General features: G+C 45.8%; 1 protein-coding gene across 3 annotated transcripts in view; it reads left to right on the top strand.

Annotated features, from left to right (window-relative positions):
* Nucleotides 1-1,992: 1,992 nt before the first annotated feature.
* The window catches only part of FGF1 (fibroblast growth factor 1), a 64,596-nt gene continuing 44,575 nt past the window's right edge, over nucleotides 1,993-22,013 (top strand). The window contains exons 1-2 of one of the 3 annotated variants that reach the window (XM_048861876.2): nucleotides 1,993-2,425; nucleotides 6,165-6,378. The gene's annotated coding sequence lies outside the window, so the exon portion shown is untranslated. Of the gene's footprint in view, nucleotides 2,426-5,808; nucleotides 5,895-6,164; nucleotides 6,379-22,013 lie in introns of those variants that run through there. The other 2 variants (XM_048861874.2, XM_048861875.2) reach the window with 2 other exon arrangements.

Raw genomic sequence — 22,013 nt, 5'->3', positions numbered from 1 at the left:
GGAGGTAGGGCGCAGGCTCTTCTCTAGACAGAACGGTCCCAGATTCCCGCACATCAGCTGCATTTCAAAGAGACCAGCTGGGTGATCTCAAAACAGGAGAACCCCTGCCCCTTCCAATCCCTCATGCTATAGATCTGCCCAAGTCCTTGCATGTGGAAGGGATTCAAGAGAGCAGGCCACTGTTGCCTTCCCAGCGAGCCAGCTCAGAGCACTCAGCCACTCATCCCCTCCCAACCCATCCAATGAAGCACCAATGTCAGGAACTCTGGCCCCTCCCTTTCCCTGCAGATGTCATGAACTCCAGCAGCTCCTCCCCCAACGTCATTCCTGTGGCCTCCCCAGCAGCTTTGCTCCCTACAGAAACTCTGTCCTTTTACAGGGTGCTCTGCCCCCTCCCTGGACACCCACCCTGCCTCCAATTCCACTCCTGTCCTTCCTGTAGCAGCTGCACCCAGGTACTGAGAGCCTTCATCCCACAAGCCTGTCTGCTGCCCCTCGTCCTTCCTCCCCACCACCCCACTCACTGTCCCCAGAGTCTCTTACAGGAACTCTTTGCTCCCTCCTCCCCGCAGTCACTGCCCCTCTGGGGGGAATGTGTGTGCATGAGCGATGGGTGGGGAGAGCATGTGTTTATGGTGGGTACAGGTTACAAGCTGTGACTTTTCCTCCTCTACTCTCTCCGCTGGAATTACTGCTATTATTAGAGTGAGTGTGTGTGAGTGTGTGTGTGTGTGTGTGTAGAGAGAGGGAGCAGGAACGTGATGGATAGGGAGAGTGGGGGTGTGCAGAACAGGAGGAGGGAAGCCTGAATTCCCTTAAAATCTTCTAGAATGTGGGACGTTGAACATGGGCCCGACCCCCACTTCACATTATTCGCTTTCCCACAGCTCCCCAACTCACCCTCAGCTGTTAATGGACCTGCATGAGCAAGAGAGAAGCAATTCCACAAACACTGATGCCTTTCACAAACACCCTCTTGTTCAAAACCTCCAACACCTGCCAGAGGTCTGCCAGCTCCGTGCTCTCTGAATAACTGAACAGCTTTGCCTCCTACCCCTCGTATTTCAGGCAGAAAACAGGTAGGATCACAGAGCAAAGCAGTGCAGCTTGTTAGACTGCAGGTGCCAGTGTTTGACAAGTTGTTGACCATTAGTCCTTTCTCCCTTCCTCCCAAGGAATGGCCTGTCAGATATTTGCCTTTGGCTTCTGCACAGCATTCCTGTCAGCAGGAAGCTCAGCCCATGTGGAGTGATTATGACCCTGGGAAGTCTTGAGTGCCCACAACACCTACTGAGATCACCTATTGAGTACTTTGCAGGATCAAGTCCAGCAGCCACCCATTCTTAAGGCTGCCGTAATATGCCTAGCACATTTTTATGTGCCCCCTCCTTCCAGCCACTTCCCAGCACATGTGGATTTCCTCGTGTGAAACCAATTTGTTAGTCTCTAAGGTGCCACAAGTACTCCTCTGTTCTTTTTGCCAGTTTCACAAACACTCTCGTACCATTTACAAGAACTCAAGCAATCCTGCTTCCTGTTGAAGCATAGTATATAGAGAATATAAAGCGAAACTGGTTTATAGTGAACTGGCAAATAAGAAAACTGCATGTGGAGGGAGAGCAAGCCCCTGTGAGTTCAGGGCAATGTACAAATTGCAGTTCCACTCATCACAAACCATCTCTGACCACAGCGCAGCTGTTTGGGGAGAAAAATGGCTTTGCTGCAAGAGAGTTACACCAGACAATGGGAAAGAATCAGTGAGAACACCACACCTAACTGAGAAGCTTTTAAGCCCATCATCATGGCAGCTGTTCAAAGCTCCCTGGAGCCCTCCAAGCACATGGGGGAGGCAGACTGGATGAAATCCATGTCCTTTCACCTGGGCTCATGTCCAGCCCCAAAATAGCTCTTGTGCCAAGTCCAAAAAAAAGATCACATGAGAAGGGAAAAAAGAAAAGCAAATTATTTCCCTTATTTTCTTAGTTTGTCCTACGTGGGTGGCAGTATAGAGACCTGAGCTTCCAGGGGCTTCACTACCTCAGGGTCCCACCTCAACCTGCTCAATAATGGATGCCAGATTTTGACTGGGACCCGACAGCGATCTGGATTTGTTAGTGAGCTTGGTGATACTATTTTCACTTGGAGCCATTTTTTGTGAGCTTTTCTGTATGTCTCTCCTTTCAGGATCCTCTTGGCCTTCAGTGAAGAAGACCGATCTGGGAAAGGGCCCCCCTGTTCCAACACAACACCTAACCGCCCTATAGGCAGGTCAACAGCATCGCCTCCTTTAGGGAAACTCTCTTCCTTAGCTGTTGGAAAGAACTCCCTTCCTCCCACAGCTCCAGCCCTGTCGCTCCTACTTTTCAGCAGTGTATGCTAACCAGAGCAGAAACCAGCCCGAGAGCGCCTGAGCCTGAGAACCAAGGTGAGTGTTACAGCACCTCAGTCCTCTCAGGGGGCTTCTGAACTCTTGGGTTCCCTACAGGGCATCCTGCCTTGGCACAACAGTGGGGAAGCTTCCCAGCGGCTTTGATGTTTGCTTCCCCCTCTCAGATGATCTGCAGTGTGTTTTTTGAACTCCCACTGAAGCTTACAGGCTGGGCTGGCTGCGTATTGCAGGGGGAACAATCAGGGTTTTTCTTGATCTCTGGGCTTCAAGTCCTGAGTCACATTTGCTCTGCTGCAGCAGAAAACTAGGATTTCTAAGGGGGCCGGGGTTGGAGAAGGGGGATTTCTCCATTTAATTTTTGTTTCCAGGTTGTAGCCGACTGAATTACACTTGCTGAGCAATTTGACCATTATAGCTCCAAGGAGAATATGAAGCCAAGCCCTATTATGTGCGGGATGCTGTACGTGTCATTTTAAACAGCTCTGCAGGAAACCTGTGTTAGGTGAAATGGTTTTTGTTATTGCTTCTTCCTGGTTTTGTTTTGGGGGTGGGGGTGAGAGAAAGCTAGGGGGGTGGCTGAACCACATACTCCCTGTGTTTGTGTGAGAAAGAGAAAGCAGGCAGTCACACCCACTGCTTCCTGGAGGGAGAAAGTGGCTCTTTAGTTAAGTGTTTACTGTATTTCCAAAGAGCCCAATAAAAAAGTACAGTATTTATGGGGTGCAGAGAAGCGTCCATATGGCTGAGCATGTCAGGAGAAGGGTTTATTACTGATGCCTAGGGCAGGAGTTAGCCATAGGAAGAGGGTTGGGAAGGGTAAAATAGTCCTGCACTACAGTGAGAGTTTTGCAATGTGTCGGAATAGGGGAGGCTGAGGGGAGTGACGCTAAATGTAAATTCTTTATGCACATGCACACATACATGTGTGCAAACACACCCATGCTTTATGTATCTTGTGGTACAGACAGATAGTAAGAAGGCAGTATAGAACGGGAGCTAACTAATAGCTTAGGACAAGTTATTTCTGACCCTACTGACTGTCTGCCATTGATTGACTGTACACAGGCTGCTCACTGTGCTCAGAACTCCATGCTGGTGAATATTCATCTGTCCTACACTGGTGCATGCTGTTGCTGTCTGCTGTTAAATGGCTGCTATATTCCACTCCAGAGGTGGCTGTACTTCAGGAGTAGAGGAAATGATGCCTGAATGCAGTGTATAGAGTTAATAATATCTGCAAAACAATTTAGGATGAATAGTGCTGTACTACATTATTATTGCAGGGCAGATCCAGAAGTTCTCACTCAGTCAAATCTCCCATTGTGGTCAAGGGGTAGGGTAAGAACAGAGTAAAAGTTAAGAAGGGACTCCAGGATTTGGCAACGCTCCTAAGTGAATGAATCGGTTTCTTGTGTTAACCTGAGTAACTTCCTATGCTCTACTACTGATAACACCTGTAAGATGCAGCTGAGAGCTGGAGAGATGAACAGATGCCAGGACAGGGAAAGAAGGTTGGTACCATCAACTTTCAGAGCTAACATATTTTGAAACAGCATTTAATTAAAACATGTTAGCTAACACTTTTGTTAGTCTACAGAAAGGCATCAGTGTATTTCCAGCTAGGACTGGATTTCCAAATACTTAGGCCATGATCACACAAGGAATAAAGGTATATTTTAACCATGTGTTGGCTAACACCTGTTAACTAACACACACTGAAATCCTAATGTAGACAAAGCAAGGTGTAATTTTAACATGTGTTAATTGGTCAAAACCTCTTGACCAGCTAACCTGTTAAAACTACAGTTTGCCTTGGCTATAGTAGGATTTAAACATGTTAGCACACACATTTTCCCTAGAGGAGGTGAAGCCATAGAGAACAGCAGCTTTCATGGAATTTCCACTGGGTCCAGACATGCTATCATTTGCCTGAGGAAGCTTATCCCCTTGGGATGTCCAGCCAAATTTGTCAGGCTAAAGAGCTTTAGAAAATACAGGGGAGCCTCAGCACTTCTGGATACTTCACCAAGCTTCAACTCTCTTGAGGCCAACCTATCCCTAATCTATCCCTAATCTGCCCCTGTAGTATCACGGGAATGCCTCCATCACAACAGCACCTTCTTGCATAGACTCCCTTCCCATTCTCTGTCAGCTGAGCTGCTTGAAAACAAAGAGAAAACCCCACATTAAACACAGCACCACTGGAGAGTTCCTACCATCTGCAGTCATGCTTCTCAATCGGACATTGCTTCAGTTCCCGACATCCCAGTGAGGCAGAGTGGCCTCCCTCTGGACCAGAGATGGAGGAACCATTTCATTCCCTGTGGTGGGTGCAGCTAACTCGGCCCAACCCCCTCGCAGGAAGTGCAGGGGCAGGGCAGGAAGTATAAGAGTAGGGCCCTGCAGCTCAGTGGTGAGCAGATCTGGGAAGGAGGCAGATGTCCCTACTAGACAGCTGAGCCCTTTGTGAGGTCCACAACCGGCTGCAGAACGGATCAGAGTCCTACCGGCCCAGGAGATGGAAGGACCTGGAGAAATACCAAAGGAAGCACCACCCGACTGTGAGCCAGAGCCTGGTGGTGGTGGCAGCGTGATGCCAGGAGAGTCAGATAGGAAGTAGCCCAGGGAAACCAGATGTTGGTCCGGTTGTGTTGCCAGGACGTGAGGCAGCAATATTACGTGTTCCCATTGACCCACTGTGAGCGTCCTGGGCTGGGACATGGTGGAGTAGGCTGGGCCTGGGTCCCCCTACCCCTGTCGCTTCCCCACACCTGGAGCTGGCTGCATATTCACCTAGGCCAGAAGGCCTGCACCTGACTGTTGTTGCTTGTCCCAGCCAGGAAGTTGAGGGCTATAGACTGATTGCTTGCTGTACCCTGCCCAGAGGGCTGGAGCCACAGGTTATTGTTGCTTGCCCAGCCATGAGGCTGTGGGTCAAAGACTGTGCAATTTCTCAGGAGGCCTAAACCCTAGATGTTTGGTGGGTACTCCAAACAGGGGCTGGAGCTATGAACCAAAGGGCCATGTGCTGGGTCCTGTGGTGGAGATTGGATTGTGGAGCGGGCAGGTCCGTGATCACAAATCAGACCACCCCGACAACATCCGGCCTTCCTCTGGACCCGAGAGGGAGGAACCATTACACACTCTAAAGTGCTTGCGTAGATGTGTGCATGGAAATAAATGAATCTGGCATTTGATAAAGGTTAGAACCTTGCCCTTGCTAAACAGCCAATAAAAGAACCAAACATCAAGGCATGAGGCAAAGAGCTGGGAAGAAAAAAAGAAATACTCCTTTTCCTTCAGCAGTTTTTCTGATCCCACTTCACCACAATCTACTGTTTCCTAGGCAATGGAAGCCTCAAAATAAACAGAAGCCTGTTAGGCTGTGTCCTGTAGTCCATTCAGTTTAACCATCTGCCCAGAAGAAAACCTTTCTAACATGATTTACTTAAGTCCTGCTGCAGTGCTGGCTGACTGCTGGCAGCTCCGCATGCAGATCAAACAGGTCACTTGCTCCCCTTTACTTGTCCTCTTGTCTGTCAGGTGACCGGCTCACATTTATTTTTAAGCTCTGTCATCTTGTGGTATGGTGTGTGTGTATGTGTGTGTTACCGCCTATCGATACACAAGGCCCTGAGGCCGAAAGCAGCTGAAGCGTTAGAATAACCCAGCTGCCTCCAGTTCATACAGAGCTTTTTAGTTTCCCTGCTAGTACCCCCTTTGGAATGATTTAAACAACCTGATGTGCATGTTGCGGCTTGTCGCCTCTCCGCAGAGCTGCAAGAGCAAGGGAACAGGGCAATCCCCAGCATCGAGGGAGAACTGCCGCAGCAGCAGAGTGGAACTGCACAAGCGTCGAGCGGAGGTGAAACCTGAAGCACTGCTGACACTCCTCCTTTCCAGTGCGACAGCAGCGGTGTTCCCTGCCTGAGGCAAACACAAGTCCCAGAGCTGCCAGCCACCCCTCTCTCAGGAGCACTGTGCTGCAGGTAAGCTACTACCATCCCCTGGGAGAATCATAGACAAGGCTGCAGGGTGAGGATGCAGAGTGATGTGTGTGGAGGGGAGAGATGGAGGAGAAAGGTTGCAGTAGATGATGCTGTGATTCCTGTAAGTGCTGCAGGCTCTCAGGAATAACGACATCTGAAAATTTCCAGTGCTCCGTCTTCGTTTATAAACGGCAGAGACTGTGGTCCCCCAGCATACTCCTCCTCATACTTCACATTTTTATAGCACACATTCCATTGCAAAGCCTCACTACGGCCGGGAAGCATGTAGCCACCTCTGGAGGGAAGAAGCAGACAGCATGCTGTACAGGACTGGGGCTGGGGGTATTCTGGCCAAGTATGGATCAGTAAACCACCCCAGTGCTTACAAAAAGCATCCTGGGACCTTTAAAGGCCACTCAGAATAGACAGGACCATGATCTCATCTGAACGCCACACACAGAAGGCAATTTATCTAGCCCAGGAGGAGGGAAATTGATCCGGTCAGGACTACAAGTAGTTCCTGTGAGTCAGCCTGTTTCAGCACTGATGCTTATACCAGGAAGTCATCATCTCCGATAACAAGGGCCAGGCTGAAGCGTCAGAGTGAGATTCTCAAAAGGGCCTATGTGAGTTAGGACCACAAGCCCTCTTGAAAATCACTGGCACTTCTGCTCCTTACTCACGTGAGCACTTTTGAAAATCACAGCTGAGTTTGTAGTGGAGTGGAGCCACCTGCCCCAGCTGGGCAAAATGCTTCCTGGAGCTCTCACGGGCACAAGGGGGCAGGCCCTTTTCACCCCTTTTACACAGGGGCAGCATGGGTTTTCCTTATGGCTGGTGTAATAAATGATTCTGTCAGGGGCACCGTTTCAGATTTTTTGTTGGGGGGGGGGAGAGCAACTTTAACCATGATTCCAGGGGCTACTTAGACTACTCTAGGTTTTTTTTGCTGATAATAACTTAGAAATTAGTTGACAGGAGCACTGTATCTCATTCTTATGTAAAGAAAGAAAACGACATACACAAACACCAATTAAAGGTATATTTTAGGATTACTTGTAAGTGTACAACAGAAAAACCACATCTGAAAAGTGGAATTTTTCCAATCTCCATCCGTGTGTGTGTCAATGAGGGACTGTTTCAACTCAAGAACTGGCACCGTGAGCTAATAAATTTCCCACTGAGGTGAAGAACACTATGAGGTGGTGGATTATGGAATTTGTAGGATCAGGCTCGGTAAAATCAGCAAGATGAACATTTACATGATTGCCAGATTTCTACTGCATTACTAGCTCAAAGTCACTTAATAACTAGCTCAAAAATAGCCCTATTTATTGAAACAACGTTGTTGTTTTTAACAACGTATCGGGCTATACCTTTAAAAAAAATCACCATCTATTCTAGAGTGTAATTAAATGATGGATGTTAGTAGCATGGATCTATAATGAACAAATTTTGGCAACCAAATCTTACAAATTGTTCAGATTGGCTTGGGTTTATGTTCACAGAAAGGTTTATACAAATAGTTATGATAAATACAAAGGATTAAGTTGGAAGGAGGTTCCTAGTGTGTTACTGTAAGGATTGGTGAGAGTAAATATCACCTCAATGAAATTCATAGATGGCACTCAGGTTTGTGAGACTCTGCCACACTCTCAGAAATGTTAAAGAATTAGAACAACAGGAGATAAGAATATTTACCAGCTGGAAGAGAAGGAGCTACAGCAGACAGCTGCTTGAGGATAGCAGTTGAGGGCCAGCAGCTCCTCAAAATGTATCTGGGAAAAAGGTCCTAGAAAAGTGCAAACCCACTCTTGGGAGATTTAGTGAAATCTAGGCATTCACAGAGGAATCCATGTTTCTGCATCACAGCCTATGGACCTGACCTGACCCCCTGTAGGCAAAGGAAAGACTCCCACAGACAAGTAAGACTAAATAGTAGAATAACTGACTACACGGGGGTATTGCCATTCATTACAAAATTAGAGAGTTAGAAAAAAGTTGTGAACATTTTAAGTGTTATTTAAACAATATTTTTGGTGGCAGCAGCTCATGCTTGTTTCTTCACCGCAGTGAAAGATTACAGGTGGTCATCCATTCTGCAGCACTGCTCTTGCAGCCTGAAACTTCCAAAGCTGGGCTGGCTGTGAGGATAATTATCCCCTGAATGTGCCTCAGGCAGCAGCCCCCTGCCCTGGCTGAGCAGTCCCCATCTCTACTGGTGTCACAAAGGGTTGCTCCTGCCTTTTTAACATGTCAGCTTGTGAAGGTGAGGGCCAGATCATGTTGCAATCTGCAGCAAGCATCTTCAGACCTTCCTGCCACCACTCCTTCCGCGTGTTTGTTTAAGGAATGAAAAAATGCTGCAGACTCCCAGCTCGCTGTTGGCTCTGCCAGATACTCCTCCGCATTCTTGTTTGCTGAGCAAAGAATAAGCCAGTCAGGGGCGGGGGGAGAGGTGCGAGTGGCTCCCAGCAGGTGGTACAAAACTTGGGCTGGCAGGGGGGCAGGAGCCTCCTTAAATGGCACCCCTGGACTCCGCCCCCGTCCGTTCATTTCTGAGCAGCTGGTGTCCTTCGGCATGCTACCAGGCAGCAGTCGCTATACTCCAGAGCGTGCAGGGGCTGGATCTGTGGCCAACTCCTACAAAGTGGGTGTGGGCTGAGGGAGGGTCACTTGTGCAGCTGTGCAGGGGCCGGCCACAATTAATAGCATTAATTAATTAATTGTTTAATAATTAACACTGAGAAGGATTTTCCAACGTCAGGTCCTGAGTTCTGGGAGGGAGGCAGGCGGACATGAGTAAGAGTCTGGGGTGGGAGCAGAAAGGCCATGGAATACAAGGTCAAGAGAAGAACATGGGCAAACTCACAGCGTAACACAGAAGAGACCACAGGGCTGGACAAAAGAGAACAGTGGAAATGGGACAGAGAAAGGCGGAGCAGGGAAGAGATACTACTCATCAAGGGAAGGGGAGATGAGAAGCAAGAGAATGAAAATAGTGAAGTGAGAGGAAAATAAAGTGGAGACAGATCGAATGTGACAGAGCTGGCGGGGTCGGGGGGGTGTTGGAAGAAAGGAAAAGTGAGAGAGACTAGTTTATGGTGAGTGAGTTTGACAGTTTCTCTCTGCACTTCCCTGGCAGAGACCCTGTCTCTGCATATTTTGTGATGAGATGGGGTGGCTATTTGGCACCCGGAGGTTGTTGATGAATATTGCAGGCTGCTCTGGATTCAGTAGTTAAGTAAATAGGGGAAAGGACAAAGAAAATAACAAGCTTCACCAGAATGCACACTTAGTGGGGACTTAGCTGCTGCAGAAATGTCCCTTGAAACACTTTTCCCCCAGTGTTAGTAACTCCACATGCACTCCAGTCTAAGGAGCTAGGTTCTATTTCTCCCGCAGCAGAGAGATGATGGTGGCAAAAACATTCCTCCCTCCCCCATTCTTTTGTTGCTAAAATCCATTACATTTGGGCTGCAGGGCCCCCTAAAAATGATCTTTTTGGCCCTTCCCAAACTCCTAAGCCAGTCCAGACCAAGCTGCAGCAGCACAATGAGACAAAGCAAAAAAATGGTTTAGCCAATCCTGCTTCATCAGTGCAACCTGGGTAGCCTGGAAGTCTAATAACCCTTGGAAGGGTCACCTATGAGGAGTACACAGAATCTACGGACAAGCAAAGGTATAAATTTTAATTGCTTTCAAAGGGCAAGACTCTTGTTGGTGATGATAAGGCAGCACAGTGCTTAACTGTTTTCCCTGTAATATTGGGTTAGATCCTCTTCCTCCAGCCACATAAATATGATTCAGCCGTTCAGAATACAGACTGAATACGTGGCATGGACTAAACCTAAATCGACTTTGGATCCACCAAACCCTCCAGCCAAACATATAAACTTTGGAGTCTCCTGGACAGACTTTTGTTCCCAGCCTCACCCCTGCCCTTGGGATAGATTCTCCCTCCCATCCTCTCTAAATGGACTCTGGCCTGCCTCCCACTCCTGAGCCCTTGCTCTTCCTCCCAAATGAAGGAGTTCAGCAAACAGCTGGCTGCATCTTCTTCCATTTCTTTATTCCATATCAGTAAGGCTACAATTTAGTCATGGGTATTTTTAGTAAAAGTCATGGACAGGTTACACGGCCCGTGACCTGTCCATGACTTATACTATAAATACCCATAATTAAATCTTGGGATGGCCGCTCCTGTGGGGGGCGCACCCCGGGGGGAGCTGGAGCCAGTGGCACCAACTGTCGGGGGCCGCTGGAGCGGCCACTGTTGGGTGGTCACTGGGGCGAGCTGCCCAGGGCCACCCGAGCAGCGGCTGGTGCGGCTGTCCCCGGAGCCACCTGAGCAGCTGTCCTCATTATATGTCACATTCTGTCCTTATGTTAACATTAACCGTGTTTTTAATGGTCTAACAAGTCTTTATCCAGTGCCCACACCATGATATCGGAGTACCCTTGAAATTGCAGCCTCTTGTACTACAGGAATTCAAACCCACTGCTACCCTGTTGTTAGCCTTTGATATTTCGTATTTATGATTTCACTCCCATGATGGGAAGCTGGTGTCCCCAGAATAACAAGAGAGCAAATCAGTCAGCACTGGGCCACTAGTCCCAGGACCACTGAGAAGAGCTGGGCGGGATAAACAGAACGTGCCTCTGAATGCAACGTTTTAAAAGGATTAGGTCAACCATTGCTAATACTATTTGTCTGTGTGAAACAGTGTGTGTTTAATTGGAACCTCCAGCATTCAGACTCAGGCTGTCTCTGCTTTATTTGAGTTTGGCACTGAATGCCCTGGGGTAAAATTGCCTTTCCGGTAATGCACATGGCAGAGTCTGTGCTGTTCTCTTGTTAAACCAACTGCTGTGTCTAGCTTTGTGCTGAAATCACATAGCTGGGCTACCCTGGCTGATCCCCGCATTCCTCCCACCCACACCCGATTGCTCCTGGGTTATTAGTGTGTGCTACGTGAGCTACCTCTAAAGTGTCATTCCTGCGGCGCTGCAATAGACTCCCTCTCACTGGATGCAGAACTAAGCAGAGTTAACGGTGTAGATGAAACACGTGGTGGTACTGGAGCTGATGGATAGCTCAGGGGAGTGCTATTGGGGCATGGAGCTGGTCACCTTTAGAGTACGTGCTCCAGGGCAATTGTTACCCTGATGGCTATTTGCTTTCATCATCTATCAAATGTGGTGGGCTCTGTCAAGTCCATAGTGGATAAGCATCTGTACCACAATTGGTCCCTTGGTAGAAGGGCTAACAACCGAATGGATCTGGAATGGAAACTATCCTTCTTTATTTTTGTGGGGGCGGGGCTGTCAGTCTCTAATTAAGATTGTCAGCTCTTTGTGGAAGGAACTGTCTCTCCTTATGTGTTTGTTCACTACCTAGCACTATGGGGCCCCAAGCGCAGTTGTGGCCTCTAGGTGCCACCCTAATACAAATAATAACTTCCCCAAAGTTTGCGGATGTTCAGACCTGCTGGTTGGGGTCAGACCTCTCTCTAATCTCCACCCTTCCTCACAGCCTCGCTTGCTTTGCAACCCCCACCCCCCCCAGATAGAGGCACATCTTTTTTTTCAGTGTGAGTTTCTGTGGAATTCTGTAATTGTGTGTGGTGATTAGAAGAAAAATATTAAAATAACATCAAAGACCCCAAAGCAGTCACCATTCGGTGGGAGGATGCAACGTTTGAATAGCATATAGCAGTTCAGAAACAATTGAGACTCTTAGCCAGCTGAATCTTCAGGGGTCAGTATGTAATTACCCAAATTACCTAAATTTGGAATTTCATCAAGGTACTACTGAGCCTAACACCCCCACCCTTATGAAAAGTGCTCTGAGACCTGTTATTACCACAAGTGGTCAGGACCTAAGGTTTATGTCTCATTTAGAAGTGTCTCTGGGCAGTTAGCACATCTGGTATGAAGGCTTTCCTACAACTCTTTCCAACACCCACAAACGCTCGAGATGGATAGCATGCTATAGTGATGCCAGACTCAGGAGAAAACAGCTCTCCTGTGATAGTCTCGTTTCCTGCTAAATGGAAATAATACCATAATATCAGTTCCTATAACACACATATTCCCATGAATTTGTTCTATATAAACTATTTCCTCCTCTTGATTCATTCACACTTCATACAGCAGCTGTATTGAAATTCAAGGATATCATTGCAAATGCATCTCACACTGAAAGTTTTCCTGAAGTTCTTTCACTAGGTGGAGAGCCAGGCTTGTGCCATTCCTTAAGGCAAACTCAAAGACCTGAGTGCAGAGTTCTGAGTTTCTTCTGCAACAGTTGATGTCATCGCTGACACCTAAAACTGAGGGAGGAGTTGCACAAGGTGTTAGTGACGGCGACTCCTATTATTGGCAAACATGACACCATCAACTTGTGGCTTGGCCAGTCCGGTGGGCATGGGAGGATCTGGGTCTCAACAGTTTAGGTTTTAAAAGAGATTGTGCATACAAGTTATACCCCACCCATCTATTCTGTTAATGAAAAAGGAACTTAATTCACTTTTTAAAAGAGAAGCTTTCAGTTCATCTTTAAGCTCTGGTGTAATGGTTCGAGTGTTGTGAAAGATGCCCCTTCACCCTCCTATTGCAGTAGGATCAACACCCTGTGTTTGTTTACGAGGCCCGTGTTTCAAGGACACAAGGGTGGCACGACTTCCACTGGTGGCCCACATTTTGAATGTATCTGGGGTGATTTACTTTAGCCCAAAAGGGACTCCTAATAAATAATTTCACATTGCCAATTTTCAACTAGAGCCTGGTTTACCGTCTCGGAGGGATTATGCAGAGCACTAGAAATATGACTTTAGAAGCTGGCTCTCCTCATGTATTTTAAATGTTTCACTGGATGTGATATGTACGGATAGAGTAATGGGGTACAGTGGAACCTGTACAAGAGGTCACCTACCCTGATTAGGCAACTTCCTGTCTTCAGAGACCACTCCACAGCCCCCCTAAATGGACTGAGTACAACTCTGCTCTACCTTTATTAGCCGCCCACCACTACTAAACAACTTACTTGTTTTGCAGCAGTGGTCAGGTGTGGGGTCTTATTGTGCTGTACAAACACAAAGGAAACCAACCCCCCTCAAAGGGCTTACAGTCTCATTTATGTTATCCCATGGGAAAGCAAGTGTCATAAAATTACACCTGCTGCATATAGTAACATTTCCCAACATAAGCCATGCATGAATCTAAACCAGGGAGGGGCAGAGCTCCTATGGTTTGGTGTGGGATAAGTAAGCACCTGACTGTGCATCCCAATTGTCCAAATGGCTGGAGGGTCAGATCCTAACAAGGTGTCAGTCGGTAAAACTCCATTTAACCCCTGAGAAGACAATGTCACTGGAAGCAGAATAGGCTTTGTGGCAAGATTTCCACTGCCTCCAGTCAGGCTGGACGTAGCCCAAAAAAAGAGCCTTATGTGGACTCTTCAGCCCATTATGGATGAAACCCACAAGTGCAGAAGCCTCAAGAAAAAGAAAAATAACCTTTACTAAATTTTAGTGGAAATGTTTCAAACCTCCAAAAAAAACCCCAATACTTTGTGTTGTGAGGGCTGGGTGCTGGTTTCCCTTTGGTCCAATGAGTCTTATTGTATCAAAACCAGTCAACTGCTGTGTAATATAACTATTATTATTAAGTATTAAGCATCTTAAAGTATTGGGCTGGGGAATCCTAGCATGTTTGGCCAAATTCAGGCATATATATGCTGAAGAATAAAAATTACTCAGGGGGAGAATTGAGAACCTCCAGGCACACGAAAGTGAGTAATACTGTGTACCTTCCAGCCTGGATAGAGAGATCAAAGGGGAGGATGGGTGCAGCCCTACAATGAGTTTTACTATGCAAGTTAAAAATAAAAATATCACAGAAAGGCAGAGGCATGAATAGTTTGTTTCTACCAGATTCCATATAGATGTAAATGGCACACAGTGAATCCCCTCTGTCAGTCTGCAGGTGCAGAATGCCCAGCCAGCAGGGGAGTGAGACTGGAAACTGGACCAACATACAGCTGATAATTTTTAAGATATTAAACTAAAAATCAGTTATTGCTTCCTGGTTAAAAAGTTGACTTTTGAGTTTTTTTAATTATTCCTCTAAAGATAGGCTTATTTATGACGTACATTTGTTTTTGCAGTTGAAGATTGTGATGTCTCTTTAAAAATGCTTTTTCATGCCTCTTCCTGCATATTTTTCCTTGTGCAAATAATACAGGCTTCTTGAGAAAGGGATAAAAGTAGTTTGGTTGAATCTCTGTGTGACGGGTTGGACCCCCCGCCCTTTGAGGGTGCCACCTGATGTATTGGGATTTCATGGAGTCTGCTGGCTCCACTACCCTGGGCTGCCTCTCCCTGTTTTGCTGAATTAGGCTCTCCGGCCTCTGGCAGCGCGCCCGTACACACACACACACACACACACACACACACACATGTAGGGACGCACCAGCTGTAGAATCACACAGAGTCTGCAAACAGCTGTCTATGAGAAGACTCAGCTAGGAAATCGCCCAGTGCTCAAGTGCAGCTCCCCCCGGAAAGTGCATCCAAAATAATATTGTCTTGCACTGTAGAGAAATCTATACAACGTAAGCTCATAAATTCGCCCCCTCCCTCAATGTGGAGGAAGATATGCACAACTTCTTGCCTCCCCCCAGTTAGAAATTGCACAAACTGGGTTTAATAATAAAAAAATCAAGTTTGTTAACTATAAAGGACAGATTTTAAGTGATTATAAGGGATAGGAAACAGAACAAAGCAGATTACCAAGCAAATAAAACAAAATATGCATACTAAGCTTAAGATCTTAAAGAGACTGGTTTCAAGAAGCAATTTCTCACCCTAAATGTTGTTTTAGGCAAGTTGCAGAGTTTCTGTAGCTTAAAGTTCCAGTTATTTCTCTTTACAGACTAGACTCCTGTCTTAGTCTGGACTCAGCCCTTGCCTTTCCCACCACTCAGTTCCTTTGTCTCTTCAGGTACTTTCAGCAGTCTTTCTTCTTGGGCAGGAAGGCAATGGAGAAGAGTCTTGTTTGCCTTACTCCCCAGCCTTAAATAAGATTTACTTAAGGTGGGAATCTTTTGGTTCCCAGTCTTGACCTCCACCTTAGATGGTGTTTACTACCAGGTGACAGGACCACCTGACGTAGTAGTGTCACAGCTACATACCAGGACGCCTTTTAGGAATGAGAGAGATTAGTATCTTCAGAGTCTTTTTTCTTCCTAATGGCCCATCAAGGCTGATGGCCTGCTGTCTGGGAGGGTGTTTCCCAAGTATAGACCTAGTTGTAATTGTTACAGAGTCAATATTCCTAACTTTAGATACAGAAATGGTACATGCATACAAATGGGATAATCACATTCAGTAAATTATAACCATTCCAATGATACCCTACAAGACTCATCTTGCATAAAATATATCTCAGTTTGCCATCTCCATATCATAAGCATATTTCCATAATGAAGATGGGGTGTAATGTCACATTCTGCATCTAAAGAAGAATCCAATCCAACTTCCACTGAGTCCAGTGAGACCTGGATTCAGCCCAAAGTGTGTCAATCCCTATGTGAGATAGGCAAAGTGACACATCTTCTGAAATGACTCAAAGAATTTCTTTAGAAGGGACTGTATTTCCCTCTTATAATGAGCCCGCTCTTACAGCAGAGGGATGGAATTCCCCTAGTCTAAATTTCCCACTCAGCATGGTGCATTAATTTAAATACAGATACATTCTATTCTTTAGCCCAGGCAAAATTTAAAACCACCAGTTCTGATGATTTCTCCTACCACAGATCACCAGCAGAACAGGGGTCACGGTGGTTCGTATACCACAGTAAACATATCGCCCACACACTCATTTTGGGGAAAGAACGTTCATCAGCTTGTGGCATCATGGTCCAGTCAGTAGAACTGACGAAGTGGGAGTTCACCCACGAAAGTTCATGCTCCAGTACGTCTGTTAGTCTATAAGGTGCCGTGGGTCTCTTTGTCGCTTTCATTAGAACGGAAGGCTGGGAGTGAGGAGAGCGTAGTTGTGTTCCCAGGTCTGCCACTGCCTCACTATGTGACGCATTGGACACATCACGTAACCTTTCTGTGTCTCAATTTTCCCATCCATAAAACAAAGATAATCCCCACATTTACGATTTGTGGGAGTATAAAATGTTATACTTGATTATATATGTTTATTCAATTACCTGGGTGCCAAAGAGTAATCAAACCTTCTGAAAGAGTGTTTATAATCTGCTTGTAGTCTGTGTCAAGTATTCTAAGTGAGCTACATTTGCATAAGAGGAGAGAAATACAAGTAAATCCCTCATGACTATAATCACTATAGAATTTGTGACCTTACCTTAGTCAAACACGTTCTCCTGATTACTGTCCTATTTCGAGCTCTCATTTCTACCTAAACTGCATCAGAGGTGTCAAGTTTGACAAGTTACATTTGCTGCAGGTTTTAAACCTCCAAGATAGGTGGGAAGAGGAAACAGCCTTTTTCCAGAGCGGTTCAAGACTGGACTAGCTCAAGGTGCTTCAGGTCAGAATTAAGGTGTATTGGCAGAGCTCTGTGTGTGAGTTTACACAGCACCTGTCAGCACTGAGATCCTGAGTCTGGCTACCAGCCATTGCTTTCCGTACTCCTTTTTCATGAGCATTAGAACTCATTCACAGACGTTAGCAGAAACAAAAATATTAGTAAAGCAAAAATGGTGTGAAATGAGTGTCTGTGACTGGCCAGCCCTGGAATCTGAAGTCTTCACAGAACATGTACAGCACAGGAAATGACATTCCAAACATTGCCCCACGGACATGACACAGCCCTGACCTGGATGGGCCCCCTGTCCCCTCCCGTAGAGCTGAGAAGGAAGTGTTATTATCTCCATTGGTGAAATGGGGAACTAAAGGCAGAGAGAGTTTAAATGACAAGTCCAAGGTCACATAAGAAGTCTGGCAGAGCTGGAAATTGAGCCCCAATCTCCTGGGTCCAGGCCAAAGCCTCAGACGCAAGATTATCCTTACAAGTTCATCTCTGGATCAGAACTCTGTCACTCAGGACACACTGTCACCGGAAATAAGCCTAAGAACAGATGTCTGATGGGGTCTGTGTGTGTTTAGGTTTGAGAGACAGAGAGAAACTCAGAGCCCTGAGAGACCACTATTAATATGTAGCATTTATACTATACTTTACATCATCTGAAAGCTGTGCAAACGTCGCAGTAACCCTGACTAGCTGTAAGTTTATTTGAAGTTTTCAAACAAGAAGAGTTCATTAAGGAAGCATAAGCAAATTAAATTGGGTACATAGAGGATGAAGAACATTCCTCAGACTAAAACAGTCTGTCTGCAAGCTCTGTGCCACATAGCCATCCTCCTATCAGAATGAGGCGGGGCCTTTGACTGGCTGGTTGACTAGAGAAGGGACGTCTAGAGACACTTGGCATTATCCAATTATGTCATAAGGCAAAAAGCAAACCCCCAGTCCAGGGAACCCAAACACACTCATATTAGCCTTTCCCTAACTGAGAATATATTTTCCAAAGAACGGACAGAGAAGTCCACTTCTGTGGACCTTGCACATTACTGCGAAGTGGAATGACTTTGAAGTCAATGGATCTATAAGCCATACTGTATATTGCACCAGGGTCCAGTGATTAATTAATGGGGACATTTTTGTAAGAGTAAATTTTTGAAAGTGCATGTAAGTTATTATGGTTAGAATTCGGGATGAAAGTCTGGGGCTGTTTTTATTTTATACAAACTTGAATATCCATGGTAGACATCTGTCTGCATAGAAGTGCATGTTTTTTTTTTAAACCAGCACAGAACTAGGAGACAGGAATGGGTGCACTGTAATCACACCTCTGCAATCACAGCTCTGCCACTGACTTTCTGTGGGGCATTGGGCAAGACCACTAACCTTGCCTCAGTGTCTCCATCTGTTAAATGGGGAAGATACCTGTTAGATAGAGTACTTCACAATAGTGTTAGTTAATATTGTTGACCTTACTTCCAAAACCAGTGTGTCTATTCTAATGCAGGTGTCACATCTTTCAGTGGTAGCAGATGCCAGGGCTGTGCAGGTCAGCTTCCCAGTGGAAGAGAAATCTGGAATCTGGCTATATTTAAAAGTGTAATTTGCTTTATTTATACATATACACCAGTCCTGAAATGAGATGCTCAAACAGCATGCAGGCAATCCCTTCTTTCAGGAATCTCAGCCCAGCAGCAATGCGTAGTTCCCAGGGAACAACTCTGCCTCAAAAACTGACTAATCAGAGACCACAGCAGAGAAAAATTCTCCCACAGTGCACACAGCAACCTATACCCAGAACCTTGTGTAATCAAGAAACGACCACCACAACCAGTATTTCTTCCAAGACTAAAAACTTGCTCACATGCTAAGATAAACAACTTGTGAAACTCTGTAACAGCATCATCTGGTGATGTCTCAGTTTCTCCATCTATTAAACGAGGAAGATAACTATTAGGTACAGTACCTCATAGTAGTGTTGTGCACCATAGTTAGTTAATATTTATAAAGCCCTTTGAAGATGCAAATAGCTATACGCAGTTAGTGTTAAGTATTATTATTTTATCACTGTGTATCAGCTTTACAGAAGCTTGCAGTCCAATTTGAGAGTCTGGCCTATGTCCTTTTGGTTTAACAAGGTGGCAAAACACACTTTTCTAAGTCTTATCTAATAAAAAAAAGTAATATTTGAAACCCCCTTGCCCTCCTGTTTGCTTTCTCCATCTAGATTAAACAAAACCTCATGCTTCTCTGAGTATTGTGTGTTATCCAAGCTCCCCCTCAATTTGTGCCCTGCCTTTCTTGGCTCCAGACACGACTGTTTTTGTAAAGAGTGGGTGGGATGATTCCAAGTCTGCTCCAGGCCTCCTGAAGAGCCTTCAGCAGAAACAGGACAGAGCTGGGAAGAAGAGCATGAAGAATAGCATGAAGGCTGGAGAACAGAAATGGTGACTGGGGTCATTGCATGGCAAGACCAACACAACAGTCAAGATTGCTTACTGTATATGTGAACGAGGCATCCGCTCAAAGAAATTAGTGGTTGGTAACTGCAGAAGAACTAAAAGGAACGCCTTCTTCATGCAGCAAATCTGTGACTGTCTGCTGGAAGTCACTTAGGCCTGGTCTACACTTGCGGGGGGGATTGATCTAAATTATGCAACTTTACGTGAATAATGTAGATGAAGTCGACGTACTTAGATCTACTTACCGCGGTGTCTTCACTGCGGTAAGTCGACTGCTGACACTCCCCCGTCGACTCTGCCTGCGCCTCTCACTCCGGTGGAGTACTGGAGTCGACGAGAGAGCGCTCAGTGGTCGATTTATCACGTCTTCACTAGACGTGATAAATCGACCCCTGCTGGATCAATCGCTCCGGAGATAAGTGTAGACTGTGGATGGGTTTAAGATAGGGTGAGTAACTTCAGGTCACTAGCAAGTGTCATTATTGCTTCCTTTCAATTTAAACATCATACAAGATGGTTATCCCAATCTCTATGCTTCTAGACATCCATTATAATTACAATTTAGAGCACTAAAAGCAGAAAATCGGCAGCAAGTTCTCTCTCCTCCTCCATCACACCATAAAAGATGGAGTCAGCAAGAAACAAGGGAATTACCATGTTAATTTTTCCAGGCAAAGCTCATGGTAATGATATCTCATGCTTCAGTGCATAAGATGATTGTCACAAGGGTCAGGAAGGGATTGGCACAATTGGTCAAGCACATTGTGGAGGTGGAGAGAGGGAGAAACTGGTGAAAGTCTGACAGCTGTCATCTTGGGAATCAGGGACCTACAGGCTAAAAACATGAGGCTTACAGAGTTAAAGAGTCAGGCTCTGTAGCTGGGGACTGTAATAGACTCACATCCTCTATGGATCAGGGACGTATAACATGCCCTTGAGCAGTGAGTTATAAAGGTGGGTACCATGTAGTTTCATCAGAAAAACAGACAGCTCTCTTTAAGAGACATAAACCTTAAAAAAATATTGCTGAGGAAATTAACACAAGAACAGCCCAAATCAAGGAAAGAAATGATCAGCTCTAAAAAAGGAGGAAGTGGAGTTTGCAGTAGAGAGAGATCTGGTCTGCAGAAATTTGGATCTGACCTTCTCCAAGGACTGGGAGTATTTGGATCCTGAGATTTCATTTAGTACCACCTTTAGTTTGTAGCTTTGGGTATATGCTGTTGCGTGACCTGATCCAGCAAGCATCCAAGACAAAAGAGGCAGGCAGTTGAACAAACACCCAGTAGATTTTAGAGCTTCGGTTCAGCTGTTTACCTGGGCTGTGTAGGGTACGGAGCAAGAGGACACTGTTTTTTTAAAAAAAATTGGCAGTTTATTGCTCTGCCCTGCCTGTATGCCACTGAGCCGGTTAGGTGGCTGTTTTATTTAACTTGCCATTTCCACCCTCTTGGAATAAGGACGCTTGTGATGAGATGGCTGGCCAGTACAGTCAGCAGACATGCCACCAGCTCTTATGCTAAACATGAGTAATTTGAGTTTAATGGCTAATCCTCATGACAAAGATTAGAAAAGAAGCAAAAAAGGTAATTGGCACTAGCTGGAGGTCGAATACGACTGGTACGGGGTACAGTACTAGCTGAACACAATCTTGTCAGAACTATGAGCCAGCCTCAGTCTCAACACTGGCACCACTGGTTTGAGGGCAGTGGAGTGAAACTGGAGGTCAATTTGGCCCCATTGGACTATCTTCCTAAACTTGGTTCCCCCCTCAACCTTCCATCCAAAGATTTGCAATTTGCCTGCAACAGCCTAGTGACTTGGAGCATGAATGACTCTGGAAATTCTTTTGCTTAAAAATAAAGTCTAGTTTGTGCCTGCCTTTCCTTAATTGAGACTTGTTCTTTCCTTCCGAGGCTAGAAATCTGAGAGTCATCCTTGACCTTGGACTCTTTTCTTCCCACATCTCCTTGGTCAGTAAATCTGACTGTCCCACCTCCAGATTAACATTGCCAGAATCCACCCTCATACTGATCTTGCTTTTGCTGAAACCCTTATTCAGGCCTTCAGTGCTTCCTGGCTTGACTATTACAACTCCCTCTTCTAAGTCACTACTCTCTAAACTGCAGGTGCACCAGGATGCTGTGGCGAAAGTGCTTCCTTGCCACGGAAGTGAAACCATCATACTCCTCTGCTAGAAACCATTGCTGCCTTTCTAGATATCTCTGACCCAGCTCAAAACTGACCTCATGGTTTACAAAACTATCCAAGACCTCTCCACATCCTTCCTCTCTGACCTCATACATCAACCTACTCCTTCATGCACTTATTCCTCACTTTGTCTTCTCTGCCTCTCCCTTTGACTTGGTGAGTGTGGGAGTCACTCATCTGCCTGTGCTGATCCATCCATCTGGAAATGTCTCCCTCCAACCAAGTGCTGACTCACTTCATCTCTTAAAATCTTACCATAAATCCTTCCCTTTCTCTTTAGCATACAATTGGTGTGCTCTCGCTCTCTCTGAAGTGTACTGTGTATTAAGGATGCTATATAAAATTTAAAGGTTTTTGGACCAAATTTACATCTGGCCAGCTGTACTACATCATTTGGCATTA

The sequence above is a fragment of the Caretta caretta genome, chromosome 8 (assembly GCF_965140235.1).
Source record: "Caretta caretta isolate rCarCar2 chromosome 8, rCarCar1.hap1, whole genome shotgun sequence".
NCBI classification, from domain to species: Eukaryota; Metazoa; Chordata; order Testudines; family Cheloniidae; genus Caretta; species Caretta caretta.
The sequence above is the reverse complement of the archived record's forward strand: the minus strand, read 5'-3'. Positions and strand labels throughout refer to the sequence as shown.